Source organism: Podarcis gaigeae, assembly GCF_964106915.1.
Source record: "Podarcis gaigeae genome assembly, chromosome: 7".
Lineage (NCBI taxonomy): Eukaryota > Metazoa > Chordata > Lepidosauria > Squamata > Lacertidae > Podarcis > Podarcis gaigeae.
This window is the reverse complement of record NC_139683.1, coordinates 35,214,747-35,230,440: the sequence shown is the minus strand read 5'-3', so window position 1 is coordinate 35,230,440 and position 15,694 is coordinate 35,214,747.

Here is a 15,694-nt window from a genome sequence, read left to right as displayed (position 1 = left end):
TTCCTTTCACTATCAATGTACTTACCTGAGCCTTGCAAGTTGGGAGCGTCATGTAAGTCACTAGAGCATTTGTGCATTATTTCTGCCATTTCATTTATATGTGAAATGTTTTGTTGTTCTGGATTTATGCCTTTGTCATTTTATTGACACATTGGTTTTACTGTTTTAATTTTGTAAACCATATGGTATATATATTTTTGTAACGAAGAGCCATATAAATAAACTTTAACAACGACAAACATCACACACGACAAGGAAGAGGTTATGACTGGCAATGTGTCGGCTCCCCATATCTGTTTGAGACATCACCATTTCGTTCTTCTGCAAGGCTCATTTGTGAGGGAATTGCTCCACTATTTGCTCTCTTGGCTGAGGACATGTGCTCCACCTTGATTTGGATTGGATGGCTTTTCAGAAGGACATGACAGCAGACTAGAAGGGCCTAGGGGTAGGAAGAGATCGAGCACTGAAGCTGCAGTAATCGCCATGTGCTCAGATAGACTGCAATGTGTTGCAGCTGCTGTAAGGCTCCCTTTAACCGACTCTTCCTTGCAATGGAATTGTGTCGGTCCCAGAAGCAGAGAAAGGAGGTCGGCAGCAAGAGGAGGAGAAATCACTTTATTTCTACCCTGATGCAGTAAGATATAAATACAATCAAGAGGAGGTTAATCTAATCCTTTTGTGAAGCACTGAGTCAGAGAACAAGACAAAAACAAATCTGTGATCTGGAACTTCCTGAGCACCCACTCAGGGTGGATTAATGAGGACTACACGGCTGTGAAATTACGTGCCCTCTGAGTCAGGAAAATGGTCCTAGTGGTGCATGACCTTGAAATGAGGGGAAGCAAACTTCACCTGATCCACAATTATAAAGACCTGGGAGGAGGGGGTCTGGGAGGAAGAACATATTAAGAGCCTGGAAAATGTTCTGAATATGAAAGCAACAAAACACTTTAAAAACCCTGGGCTTTGAAGGATGCACTAAAAGTAGTATTAAAAAAAAAAAAATCAAGGGGCATTACACGGATACTGGTGGTTGAGCCTGAGCACTACAAAGAAAGCCTGTCCTCTTTATTTATAAGAAGTGGATTTTGGTCGCTGTTGTTAGGGACTTAGCGATGTTTGTCTCTGTTCAATTTTCTCTCAGCAATGAAAAATTGTTGCGAGATGATTTCCAGCCTTAGCTGCTTTACATGACAGTATTATCAAGGATTCATCAAGAGGCCATCTGTCGAATTTATGAAAAAAAAATGCCAAAAAAAACCCCTCACAGATGAAAAGGAAAGAGCAAGACAGAGACTGGTCCCGGGGAAAGATAGATGTGGCAGCATGTGCCTGAGTGTGAAAATTGCAGCATTTAAATACTGCAGAATAAATTACTCTGCTTGAAAATTAGTGATGCTCTCCCAATTTAGATTTACCCCTCCTTACTCTAAGAACATAATGAAATACATTGCATTCCCATGACTATTTTTATATCCTAATGAAAAAATAAAATGGGAGAAAGCATAGACCCTGTAATAGGCATCAAGTAAGCTTTAGAACTTGAGTCCAAAAATTAAATAACTTCAAGATATGACACTCGTGGAAATGTATATTAATGTAAATTAACATATGTATGTAAAAAAATGGCATGCATGGCTGTGACTGTCACATAAGTGGTTACTCCTAGCAGACAAAGTAAGATATAGTCTTATCAGATATATTGAATTGAAAATATTTATAGAACATATCAAATTTGTTCGCATTTACTATTATCATCATTTACTATTTTTAGTGTTGACAGATTCTTATCCTCATACGGTGTATGAGAAATGAAGTTGAAGGTGTTGTCAGTTTACAAAATATAAATACTATTCCTGTAACTACTGTTTTCCTTGCATTATGCATAAGGCACACAGGGATTTAGGTCAGGTTTAAAAGTATATTTTCATCTCACACATAATATAACTGATTTTTTTTAAAAAAATACTTCTTCTTTCCATGATAATATTTTGTTTCTTACATGGGATGGGTGGCTCTGTCAAGTTTGATTCCTCTCAGTTTCTCATTTTTCCAGTCTTCTGTTCAGTTCTCCACATGTCTACATCAGTCTGTACATATTTAGTGCAGATTTCAATAAGCTGTTTTGATCAATATACACATTTCTGCAGAGTAATTTCCCCTAATATAATGCATTTTCATTATGCTATTTTCACTAATATGTGCATTTTTACTCTCATATTCTAATATATACATTTTTGCACACATTACTCAGCTGGAGCACTGCATTGCAAAATTCAGAGAAGTACAAATTTCAATGGATGCTTTGTTTCGGTTCACATATTGTTTCAGGAAGTGCAAATTAGGTAGGTTCAGCTTTAAATGGGAACTGAATGAAATGCCTCCCACATCCTTAACTACATTGCAGGGAAGCAATGAGGTGGGATTAAAGCAGCTGCAACAAGATTACCTTACAAGAACAACATAGCTAAGCTGATGCTGCCCTATGAATTTGAGTCTTTCGTCCACTGACCCTGGGAAGGATCATCGTGGACTGTCCAGCCAAAGTAAACTCCAGGGCAGCTGTCTGCTAAGCAGGTCCTTGTCGTCATATCCTGCTCTCTTGTAGGAAGAAGGTATTAGGGAAAGTTCGGATTTTGGAGCCATCAGCAAGCCCCCTTTGGTTTATTGTCACTAAGGTGAGAATGAGCCTACTGAGACATCCTAGCAGTATGAACATCATCTGAAACCTTATTTGTTTATTTCCAATGTCTATACCTAGGAGCAGACCTATCGTGAGGCAGAATGAGGCCACAGACTCAGGTGGCAGATGCTAGGGCCAGTGGCAGTAACCCCTATTGGAGGACAGGTATATGGGTGCCATGTGAGCTGTTCTGCATCCTCATAACAAACCCACTATCACATTACCAGAACTGAAATAACATTCAACTGCAATTCCAGTCACCTTCTGTACATGGAATATCAGGGTGCAGGTATATTGACCTATGCCTCGGGCAGCAAAATGTTTTGGGCCAGTCCTAATTATATCCTGCCTTTCACCCAACAGGTAACACAAGGCTCCATGCCTGGGTTCCCTGGAGGACTTGCCTTCAGACAAGATTCCAGAATTGCTTACTGTCCACAAGCTAGATGCATTATGTGCCGCCAGACCATCCCCTGCTTTTTTAAAAAATGCCATCCAATCTATTGGTTTTTTTTTTACTTAGACACACCTTTTTCACAATGTTGTCATATTTTTCCACACTGACCTTCAGTGTGAGTTGGCTGCCTTCTGCTCCACCCTGGCCTCTGAAATATATTCTGCAATACCACCTGTCATGTTGCTCAACAAGAGGTTATTGTTGTTTTGAATGAGTTCCACCTTCCCCAGTTTGTGTTTTGTGCAATAGATTCCAGGTTGCTTAACATTAACCTCTTGCCTTGAATTGGATTGAGGTTACCTCATCCTGCCAATGCTGGCAGGATCCCTGCAAAGTACAGTTGCCCCTATAGCATGTAACATTGTGGGAAAAGTTGTATGGATCACTGTTGTTGGGTTGGGGTTTCTATCAGTAATAGCGTGGGTAAAAAAAAATCAAAACATATCTGAGTGCAATCTTTGTCTATCCAGCTGCAAATAAGCAAAGCATATTGTAAGGCAATGGGAGTAGAGCAGGATGGGAAACAATTAGCAATCCAAGGACCTCGTTCCCTTCTGGGCAAACTTCTGTGGCCATATTCCCTGTGGCAGGGCCAGAGACAAAAGTGGTTGATGCAACAAATTTTAATTTTACCTTTGGATAGTAGGATAGTTTCCACAAAGAATCCACATCCCTCTCTATCTTCCATCTAGGCAAGCAAGAAGCCTTCAAGGGCCAAAACACACAGGTGCAAAGCAAGCCAATGAGGGAGTGGTCTCAGGAGAGGACTTGTGGCCTAGGGAACATTCCAAGGGCCCAGTGGCATGCGGTCAGTGGACTAGGGGGACTAGGCTAGTCCCTTATATGTTCCTGGTAAATTAGAGTATTAAAGTATTAAAGCCTGAAGCCTCCTTCCCCAAGCCCAGGAAGTTTCTGCCCAGGAGGGAGGTGCGATGCTCCAACGATCTCCAAGAGCCCTCCCTCCACCTTCCCAAAACCTGTCCAGCTTTGGGAAGGAGAAAGCAGGGCTGCAGCATCCTTTAAGAGGCCTGCCATCTCCTTCCCAAAGTCTGGGAAGCTTCTGCTTGGCTTAGGCGGGGAGACACGATGCTCACACTGCGATGCCAGGACACCCTCTGCTGCTAATCACCCTCACAAGTTGGCGTCTCTGGCCCTAACTGTTCCCCTCCAAAAAATTTCACTGCACACCACTGCAAGGGCCAGATAGAGAGATCTGGGAGGCTGAATCAGCCTCGAGGCCTGAGATTCCCCACTTCTGGGGTAGAATTTTGGTCTTTGTTCAGAAACCTAAATCTGGGCTTATGTTTATTTTCTCTTGGTATGATAAATGGTGAGGAATTCTATAGCTGCTTAAAGATCAAGTGGTTACTGATGTGTGAAATGATAGTTTCATGAAGAACAGGCTGGATTTTAAACATTTGCTTTAGCAGCATTTTAGATTCAACATGTTAAGAGTGGAGACAATGAAGGTTTAATATGGGCTAGAGCTCACAATCAGTTTTTAATGTCAGGGCTTACTCTGGAACATACAAAATTAGAAAACATGAAAGTAACCCAAAGCTGATAAAGACCTATGTTCTCCTCAACACTGTTTAATTGCAAGGGAACCCTCACATCTTCAGGATTCAAAGTTAGAGCTTTCAGACCAAGTGGTGGTGATTTCTCACAGACATGGGCCTCTACACCCCTTTTTCTAGAAAATAAGTACAAGATATTTCAGAAAGTTAGAATACTCAGAAACTTAGAATAAGCACCATTCACTTATACACACACAACAGCACACTGTGCTCTTAGTGTGCATTAAATTTAAATCAAAACAAGGAAACTTCATGGCTGCTTCAAACATGATGAGTTCAGTAAATGGAAAAGGCATCAATGCAAGGAATACTGTTGAAACTGTATACAGATGTACTTGGATCTTGGAGTATGGGTCCCCCCAACAAAATTCAAAATTTGGCTTTGTAATTCAGAATTTATGTGATGTGATTTAATTTGATGTGATTGGCCAGTTAATAAAAATTATTTTTTTAAAAAAGAAACTGTATACAGATGACTGTATACAGATGACACCCACCTGCCCTACACCTGAGGCCATTGATACTGCATAGGGCTAGACCTGCTTTCCATGTAGGTAGTTGATACTTCTGCAGTGCTTTCCCTGCAAGAAGTTGATATTTTTGAAGCTGGCTTTACCCAACTCCAGTTGGGTAAAATAAGAGATTTTGTGTTGCTGTTTCTTCTGTATCTTAATTCAGCTGAGACAGAAGTGACAGCAGTTCTCTTAGGTGGGATATTAGCAGTCATACTGATCATAATCGCTTCAAGCACTGCAAGCAGAATGTGGCTTAACAACAACAACAATATTCAGCATAGAAAAATTAAAAGAGTTGTTAAGAGAAGTAAAGCAGGCAGTTGAGATCAAAATAATTTCATGGAGATCACAAAATATGCTGTTGTGGGTTATGTATTCTAACCATAATAAGAAACTCTCAGCTGATCCCGACCAGGGATCACTGAAGTAGTTAAGGTAGCACTGATACGTGTTTTAAAAAGGAAATTGTATTTGCTTGCTCTGCTTGTTTTCTAAGCAAGTCTGGGGATAATCGTGGCTCATATTAAAAATACTGTTACCTTCAGGCATTTGCTTAGGTTTCTGTTATTTATTTTTGCTATGAATATGATTTCATTGCAGATCCATTTCTTTAAACACAATTATAGTTTTATGTGCACATTTTCCTTTTACATATTTTGGAATTTCCAAATGATAAATTAAGGCTGTTTCTTATCAAGACTGTGGGTGACAGTGTTAATGACAGTGTTGTTCAGAGAGCAAATATTCTTACAGATTTTCATCCAATAAAGATGAATAATTATCGATTATAGCCTATAAATAAATTGGGAAATCAGAGAATATTCCTCCTCACATAATATAGGCTTATGCTAAAATGACTACAGCCATGAAGCGTAAGAATTTTAATAGCTTAGACCATGTTCCTTGTAAATCTTATGCAATTTAGAAATCAAGAAAAGGTGTTGTTGATTCCATGAACTGGGAGGATGCTTTCGTTAAATCATACAGTTCCTTAAATCACAAAGCAGGCGGAGGCATTGCTGAGTTTAAGGAGGAATCAATATTTTGCTTATTCCACGATTTAAACCATTTTTGCAGAACCAATTTAATCTTAAGCATATCTTGCTAAATTCAATCAAACACATTGTGCAGTCACATTGTACTGCCCCCATGTTTCGCAAGAATTGTTAGGGCGTAAGGGGGTCAGCGGCAGAGCAAGCCAATTGGGTGCCTGGGGTGGCACCCGGGGGCAAGGCCAGCTGCCTGTGGGGCAGGGCGAGCTGGAGCAGGATGCTCCGTGGGGCCTCTGAGGAGTCTGCCTGCCTCCTCCCACTCAGCCACCCTACAGCTGATGCCAGTGAGTGTGAACAATCCTGAACCAATGCAAGGCTATTCCTAATCAGAATATCCATAAGAATTAATCCCTCCTGTAATGTACCTCTTGAAAGGTCAGCTTGGTCATTACATTGAAACAAAATTGTCCTGTACAGTACAGGAGAACTGTAGCTGGCTAAAAAGGGCTCAAATGGGGGGGTGTTTAGAAGTTACAGAGGAGGTACATTTGTCCTGGAGTGCTGATAGGGTTAGTTTCAGTGGCATCATCAGGCATCTACCTAGGTCCATACTCGGACTAAGTCTAATAACCCCAGGCCCCCTAAATCTATGAATCCCACTCATGGAAGCTGCTAACTGCTTACTGGCCCTCTCCAAATGAGCGAGCAGTGACTAGAGCAGGGCTGGAGAAATGTGGCCCTCCAGATGCTATTAGACTCCAAATCCCATCAGCCTTATCCAGCAGAGGCTATGATCAGGGATGGTGTGAATTGTAGCTCAGCAACATCTGGAAGAACACACATTCGCCATCTCTGGGAAAGAACCACAGCCAACACTCACTTTGCCATCTCCCTCTGGGCATGGGTATTGATCTGGTCAAGAGGCAACAATGCTGGGCAGAGGAGGTGACTTGAAGAGAGACGACAGCTCAGAAGAAGAGCACCTGCTTTGTATGCAGAGGATCCCAGGTTCAATCCCTTGTGTCTCCAGGTAGAGCTCCTACTTGAAATCCTGAAGAGCTGCTACTGGTTACTGTGGGCAAGACTGAGCTCCATAGTCTGACTCAATACCAGGCAGCTTTCTATGTTCTTATGAGATGTGCCTACTCAGGGAGAAAGAGACCTCTGAAGGCATCCTGCCCAAGTGCCCCTCCCCTTGAAAAAAAGGGGGGACCCTGGAGATGATACTGAGTCTGACCAAACACTGAAGAAGCGAACCTCATTAAATTCACAGATGTGCCATCCTTCCATTCAAAAGCATCACAGAAGGCAGTTCCCACTTTCCCCCATTCCTTGTAATCATGATTCAAAACCCCCAGTGTTCAAAACACACAAGCTGCAGAAATCTGCCAAGGGATCCTTAACACCATAGCCATTAAGCGGGCACTGTATTTTTCCATAGGTACATCTTATTAGAATAATCTTTGAACTATTCCACTACATGAACTCCAATATCACACAAATATCTTTCCATCTGTGCAAACGCAGGTTCTGGAGAACAAGCTGGAAATAGATGGGAGACAGTGTTATTTTAAATAGCTGTTCAACCAAATAAATATTAAGCACATAGTTCAGCATTTCAAAAATTGTAAAATAAATCATCATCAAAAGGCTTATTTTATGAACCTATAAATCTCCGGAAAATAAACGTTTTCTTCATCTTCCTGTGTTTTAATAAAGAATCCCCCCCTTTTTACTCACTCAATTACAATATCACTATCAGTTCAAATTACAGGTCAAAGATATGAGGCTTAATGTATGTACAGCCGGTTCTCTTCTCCTAATAACCTGTCATTCCTGGGATTTGAATGTCAGAATGCAGCCTGCTGCGGTAATGCTCTTCGGCAGTGCTGTGATGAAAACTTTGGACAAATCATGAAGAACATTCCAGATCCAAATCATCAGAAGGTTACTGGGGAGAGCCTTTCATTCTGCTTTGACCCCTTGATCTGACAAGTGACACCTACAAAATGAACAGCCCTCCAACTTAAATTGTTTAACTGTAGCCTGATCAGTTTTATTATCTTGCTAATCCGGATATCAGCCATTTCATCAGAATGGAAGATATGCATATCATGAATTATTTTGACACCAAGACCTTTTAATTTTGGCCAGCAATATTTCACTGCACCAATCAGGGCCTGCAGTCAGTGATGCTTCTCACCTCCTGGGATGTCAAGAGGACAGTGCACTCCTGACAGCACCAAATCATCTGGGAGCTGTAACGAGCTATTGCTGCAATTATTATTATCTCCTGTAGTCATGCATTTCATTACAGTGTGGGTAGGCAGAGGCTTCTCTTTCAGGCTGGTCTTATTTAGGAATCTCTGCTGTTTTATGTGCTGTGGGGCTCTGTCGTGTAATTTCTTTTCTCCTCGGCAGACAAGGGTAGGTGAATTTGTAATAAAAACAAAACACTAGCTAGGTACCATAGGAAAAAAAGAATGATCACAATACAGTACATTAACCAGCGGTGAAACAGTTTAAATGGCCCACTTGTACTTTATGAAAGCAGTGGTTAATCAGCAATATGGTATGCTACAGAGAGAAATAAAGCACAGTTTATTCTTAAAAGATACATTACACACACTCACCCACATGTACTTTCCTAAAATCCTTTTATTTTTTTATCATGCCTACATCCAATTTTTTCTCTTTTCCTTTTGGTATTAATGCAGTTGAAATGTTTCAGAGATTGTTTGGGGAAAACTCTACCTCCTTTATACACATGGGGAGCTAATTTTCATTTCCAGCAAAAATTAAGGGCGGTATTCAACAAAGTCTTACTCTGAGTAGTCCCATTGAAATCGACATAATTAAGTTATGTCCATTAATTTCAGTACATCTGCTCTGGGTTATAGTTGAATACCACCCAACACCATTCAAAAAGCATGTGAATCTTATTACAGGTTGTGCAAATAAGCTGTGGAGCATTCTGTTTACCAAGTCACCAGTGAGAAAGCTGGATCCATAAGTTTGTTATGTGAGGTCAACCAGAGGATCCACAACAGCCATTTTATCATTGGGTGCTCCGGAAAGCCTTGCTTTCCCTAAATCCCACATTTCAATGTCTCAAAAAGAAGTGGTCCTCCCCTATGTTTTCCTCATTTCTCCAGGTGTTCTGCAGCTTTCATAAGCCTCCTGTGCATATCATTCAGCAATATCCCTTCTAGGCAGCCATACATCTTTTAAAGTGCTCTTCCCTTTCTCATTTTCACTAGGTGACCTGTCTGACAACAATGTCACAAAGAGCTAATAAATCTGATGATAACTGGTTGACCAGAGAGATATTGGAGCACTCGCTAGTTATATCTGCCATATTTGATTTTCCTGGGCCTGCAACTTCGCTCCCAAACATTGTTCCAAATTTTATGAGTTTCTCTACATGGATATTGCTTTTATGTATGTGACTGCATGTGCACTCTGTGTACAATATCACAAATGACAAGTACATGTGCTTAGTTTGTCACATACAACCATGGAAAGAAATGCTGATTGGTAGCTGCTTTCTGACCTTCTCGAGTCCACAGGACAAGGCAGGCCAGGTGTTGCAGCACCTCTCCTAGGCTTCACTTTTATTGTGAGAGCTGCAATCTTTAAACAGCCAACTCTCTGACCTCCAGACAGGCACTTCTGTGTTTCCAAGCCTTCTGCCTGGTGCACTTCCTGCACTGTTGGATCAGCAAAGACTTGGAGGCACTTGATTCTTTAACCAAGGGAAAGATGCCTAGAGAATCTATGTTCTATGGGTGCTGCAGAATCTGGTTCCGGAAGCTCCTGCCTGCCTGCCTGCCTGCCTGCCTGCCTGCCTGCCTGCCTGCCATCATAGGGCATCAGACTCTGGCTCTGGCTCCTTAGTCAGTGATACTGCATTCTTTGACTTCATCCTGGACTCTGGGGTGAAGACAGTTATCCCAGCATGTACACTAAGCAAAATAAATATGTATGCAGGTCTTTGAGCTGACCTTGAAAATTTAGCTGTTGTTTCCCCATGATTTCAGGGATTTTATTTGGACTTCTATTTTATCTTTGATTATGTTGGTGATTTTATGGTTTTACTGGCCAGAATGCTACTTTAATGTCATTGTGGGCTACTGTTATTTATTAATTTTATTGTGATTGTCTGTTCTTTAGCTTTAAATATGATGTGATATTGAGATATATATATATATATATATATGCAGGTTTTGGTGTCCTCGGGTGTCTTCCCGTGTAAAAGTTGGGGTGTCTAGGCGACGTTTCGACGAGGTCTCACTCGTCATCTTCAGGCTGGTGCTTTCGGCTTCTTGTTACTGGAACAGAGCGGGATCTCAATGTTTGAGTTCCTATAAATACTGTAGAGGGGGTGTGGTGTCTAGCCTCCAATGTTCTGGGCAGAGAGGAAGTTCCCAGGCTAGTGTGCCTTTTCTTCTTTTGTTCCTTAATTACTTGAGAGATACCTTGAGTGATTTCTTGAGTGATATCCTGAGTACCACTTAGGTGGGTCATTAGGTGTGGATTAGTTGCTAAAGTCTTTGTGTCTTGACCTCTTTAACTTTGTGAAGAGTTTTCCTGAGAAGATGGCTGTATTGCACTTAGTTGTGCTTTGGCTTGGCTTCGTGTATAGGGGCGAGCTGTGGTTTTGTGGCTTGTGTCAGCCAGATCTGTGTAGGGATTGCAGGGGGGTGCAGCATCCGGAGGTGCCACCATGGACTGGCTACTGGATGGTGTCAGTAATTCATCTGTGGAGAGGGTCTGGGTTTGGGTCTGGTGTGGTTGATTGGTGTTGGCGTTCTGTGTGCCTCTGGATCTGGTGTCAGTTTTTGTGGGGAGGGCTAATTTCCAGATGTCTGGCAAGCGGGATGTGTCGTCACGCTTGTTCATGTTGTGAGGGTGTTTCTCTATCTCGATGGACCTGACCAACCACTGCCTAACCAACACGTACTTCATCCACAATGGACAAAGATACAAACAGATAGAAGGAGCACCTATGGGATCACCCCTCTCACCGGTCATCGCAAACCTGTACATGGAACACTTTGAAACCAATGCTTTAGACAAGTCAGAACACAAACCCAAACTTTGGCTCAGATATGTTGACGACACCTTTGTAATTTGGCCACACGGGAAGGAAAAACTGGATAGCTTCCTCACACATCTCAACAACTTACACCCCAAAATACAATTCACTATGGAAATAGAAGCCAACAACCAACTTCCCTTCCTTGACGTCCTAATCTACAAAAAACCTGATGGCTCCCTAGGACACACTATCTACCAGAAAAAAACACACACCAACCGCTACTTACATGCACAATCACACCACCACCCTGCACAAATAAACTCCGTAGCCAAGACTCTCATCTCCAGAACCAAACGCCTGGCTGACAAAGACCACTTGACAACTGAGTTACAGAATCTCTCAAATGTGTTAATTGCCAATGGATACCAGCAAAACAGGATTACGAAGCTAATCCAAAAGGAAACACCCCCCAAAAACCAAGACACAGAAGAAAACAATGGCATGGCCCTCCTTCCTTATATCAAGGGCACTACAGATAAAATTAGCAAAATCCTCCATAAACACAATATCAAAACAGCCTTTTGCACCAACCAAAAAATAGCCAATATCCTCAGAAACCCCAAGGATAAAATCCAGTTGGAAAACCAAGGGATCTATGAAATACCCTGCAAAGTCTGCCCAGCCACGTACATTGGACAAACAAACAGACGAATAAATGCACGTATCGCAGAACACAAGAATGCCGTCAAAAAAGAAGAAAAAACTTCCTCTCTTTTCCAACACATGAAAGAAACAGGACACGAAATTAATTTTGCAGATTCCAAATTGCTCTTTAACACGGAACATCACCACAAGAGAATAATCATGGAAGCCATCGAGATAGAGAAACACCCTCACAACATGAACAAGCGTGACGACACATCCCGCTTGCCAGACATCTGGAAATTAGCCCTCCCCACAAAAACTGACACCAGATCCAGAGGCACACAGAACGCCAACACCAATCAACCACACCAGACCCAAACCCAGACCCTCTCCACAGATGAATTACTGACACCATCCAGTAGCCAGTCCATGGTGGCACCTCCGGATGCTGCACCCCCCTGCAATCCCTACACAGATCTGGCTGACACAAGCCACAAAACCACAGCTCGCCCCTATACACGAAGCCAAGCCAAAGCACAACTAAGTGCAATACAGCCATCTTCTCAGGAAAACTCTTCACAAAGTTAAAGAGGTCAAGACACAAAGACTTTAGCAACTAATCCACACCTAATGACCCACCTAAGTGGTACTCAGGATATCACTCAAGAAATCACTCAAGGTATCTCTCAAGTAATTAAGGAACAAAAGAAGAAAAGGCACACTAGCCTGGGAACTTCCTCTCTGCCCAGAACATTGGAGGCTAGACACCACACCCCCTCTACAGTATTTATAGGAACTCAAACATTGAGATCCCGCTCTGTTCCAGTAACAAGAAGCCGAAAGCACCAGCCTGAAGATGACGAGTGAGACCTCGTCGAAACGTCGCCTAGACACCCCAACTTTTACACGGGAAGACACCCGAGGACACCAAAACCTGCATTCCTGTACCCGTGAAAATCTACGAAAGCATATATATATATATATATATATATATATATATATATATATATATAGCTTAATTTATATATTATTGTGAGCTGTTACATAAGGGCAAGATAGGAAATTAAATATATATGCATAATAAATAAATATGAACATATATGGCATATGCAATTTACTGAATAGCAGTTTAGAATAATCTCTCAGATAGTGCTTCCCAACCTCTATGAAAATTGATACCAAACGATTTTGTTAAAAATTTATCAGTGGATACATATTGGAATTTATTGAGCTGATTTCCATGTGTTAAAGAAGTTGTTCTTGATGGTATAAGTTTAAATACAATGAGCTAAAGGTGGAAAGTGACTACTGGTAAAATAGATATAGATATAGATATAGATATAGATATAGATATAGATATAGATATAGATATAGATATAGATATAGATATAGATATAGATATAGATATAGATATAGATATATGTGGAGCAGAAAGAGGTCTGTCATAACATTCTATTTCTTGTTAATCTTGGACAAGGGAGCAATTAAGTGATAGGATGATCACCTGCTTATTCAACATTTCTCTACAGAGATCCCAATTCTCTTTTACATATTTCCAAACTAAAACTAGATAACAAGGTTGGATGCTCACATGATACATCTGCATGTATGTCATTGGAAACAAATCACTAACACAGGCACATGCAGTGCATCAGTTGTTTCAATTGATCAAACAGCTGGCTTTAGTTTACTGAGCTATCTATTTGAGGTTGATCTACAGCAGACATTGAGGTAACTCTGCTTGCAGCCCACATCCATTTGAAGTCAATGACCACACTCCCACTGACTTTCATTGAGATGGATTGCATCCTAAATTATTTCATCAGATTGTTTTTCTCTGCAGGAGAATTCTTCTGCCAAATACTTCTTAAAAGTACTTCTAGACAGCTATTCAACTTCATCATAGGGGCCTCAAATAGAATTATAGAAATGCCTTTTCTAACATATATAATGATTTTGGACCAATCTACACAGTCAGCAGACACAAGACGTAAGCCTTCACCAACATTCTTGAAGCTGAAGGTTAAAGGTTAAGTAACATGTCTAAAAAAACCATGGGAAGAAAATATTTCCTGGAAGTACAAAACTAGCATGCCAGGGACAAGAGTTCAGACTAGCCTGCAGCCTGAAGTGCTTCAGCCAGAAAAAGCTTTCTACTTGTTCCTGCTAATGGTATGAACTGGCCCACACTCTGGTATAATGTTTGCTTTTTGTTGGAGCCTCTTTTGCACAACACTTTGAGGTCAGGTATTGAGGGGGTCCCCCATATGCAGCAAGGTTGGCTCACCGCATTTTAAAGTGGGTGGCGCTGTGGTCTAAACCACTGAGCCTAGGGCTTGCCAATAGGAAGGTTGGTGGTTCGAATCCCCACAACGGAGTGAGCTTCTGTTGCTCTGTCCCAGCTCCTGACAACGTAGCAATTTGAAAGCACATAAAAGTGCTAGTAGATAAATAGGTACCACTCCGGCGGGAAAGTAAACGGTGTTTCCGTGCACTGCTCTGGTTTCACCAGAAGCAGCTTAGTCATGCTGGCCACATGACCCAGAAAAACTGTCTGCAGACAAACGTCGGTTCCCTCAGCCAGTAAAGCAAGATGAGCACCGCAACCCCAGAGTCAATTGCAACTGGACTTAACTGTCAGAGGTCGTTTACCTTTAGCTACTCCACAGTAGCTAAGCTTCTGGTATCCTTTTATAGCCATGTTATTCTGGAGATAAGACAAATGCATTTCTGAACATTAAACCAACATATTATTTCTTTCATGTAAAGAGACAGCTGATGCTGCTTGAAAGTTTGGCACCAAAGACACAGGACCATATTTTTCAACCACCCCCCCACAAAATCTTTTAATAAGATCACTGCAGAAAACTGCCTGTTACATTTCCAGCCATTTTATTTGGCAAAGGCTAACTTGCAGTGCTCAGGATAATAATTTTTTGCTGGCTTAAAAAAAAAGAAAAATATTTTATTTATAAATTTTCTATCTTGCCTTTCCTTAAAAAAAAAAAAAAGGAAAAGGCCAAGGCAGCTCACAACATGTGATCAAAACAGTGATGTTCAACTAAACCATACAAATTCGATTCAACATTGCAAAAAAACAGTGCACGCATGCACACACACAAACACACACAGTGTGTGTGTGTGTGTGTGTGTAATCAGTCTAAGGATGTCATTTGTGTGACATGAACAGAATGAGGAAGTAGTATCACCATTAGCATTTGATGTCTTAGAAGCAAAACGGATTGGCTTTTTTACTGTTTGAAGGGTAAATAAAGAGCTTCCCTGCTACATCCCAACATGTGATTCTAAACATAAATAATACTTAGGGACATAGGATGCTGTCTTCTACAGAGTCAGACCATGGGTCCATCTACTGTCCATTTATTCCAAATCTTTGCTTCCTGTTACTTAACCACTTCCTGATCCACAAGACTGCTGATCCACGACTGCTAAGCTTACTCAGAAGTCTTTGGTGTCTTTCAAAAAGCTTTTGGCAAAGCACACACTGTGAAGCAACCTTGGAAGGCACTGTGGCTTAGAAAGTGGCCTGTCAATGTAGTAATTTGTGAATTTATAAATTAATGAACAAGCTGACTCTCTGGGTGGCGTTTTTGTGGGTCCCGGGACCTTGGCCCTGAGAGCCACCCCTAAGCTGCAACATGGACTAGATGGGTTCACTGAAAGACACTCAACATGCTGGACCCAAGATGGCTGCATTGCTCTATGGCAGGCAGGCAGGTGTTAACCAGCAATCAGGTCAGGAGAATAGAAAGGCCTTCAA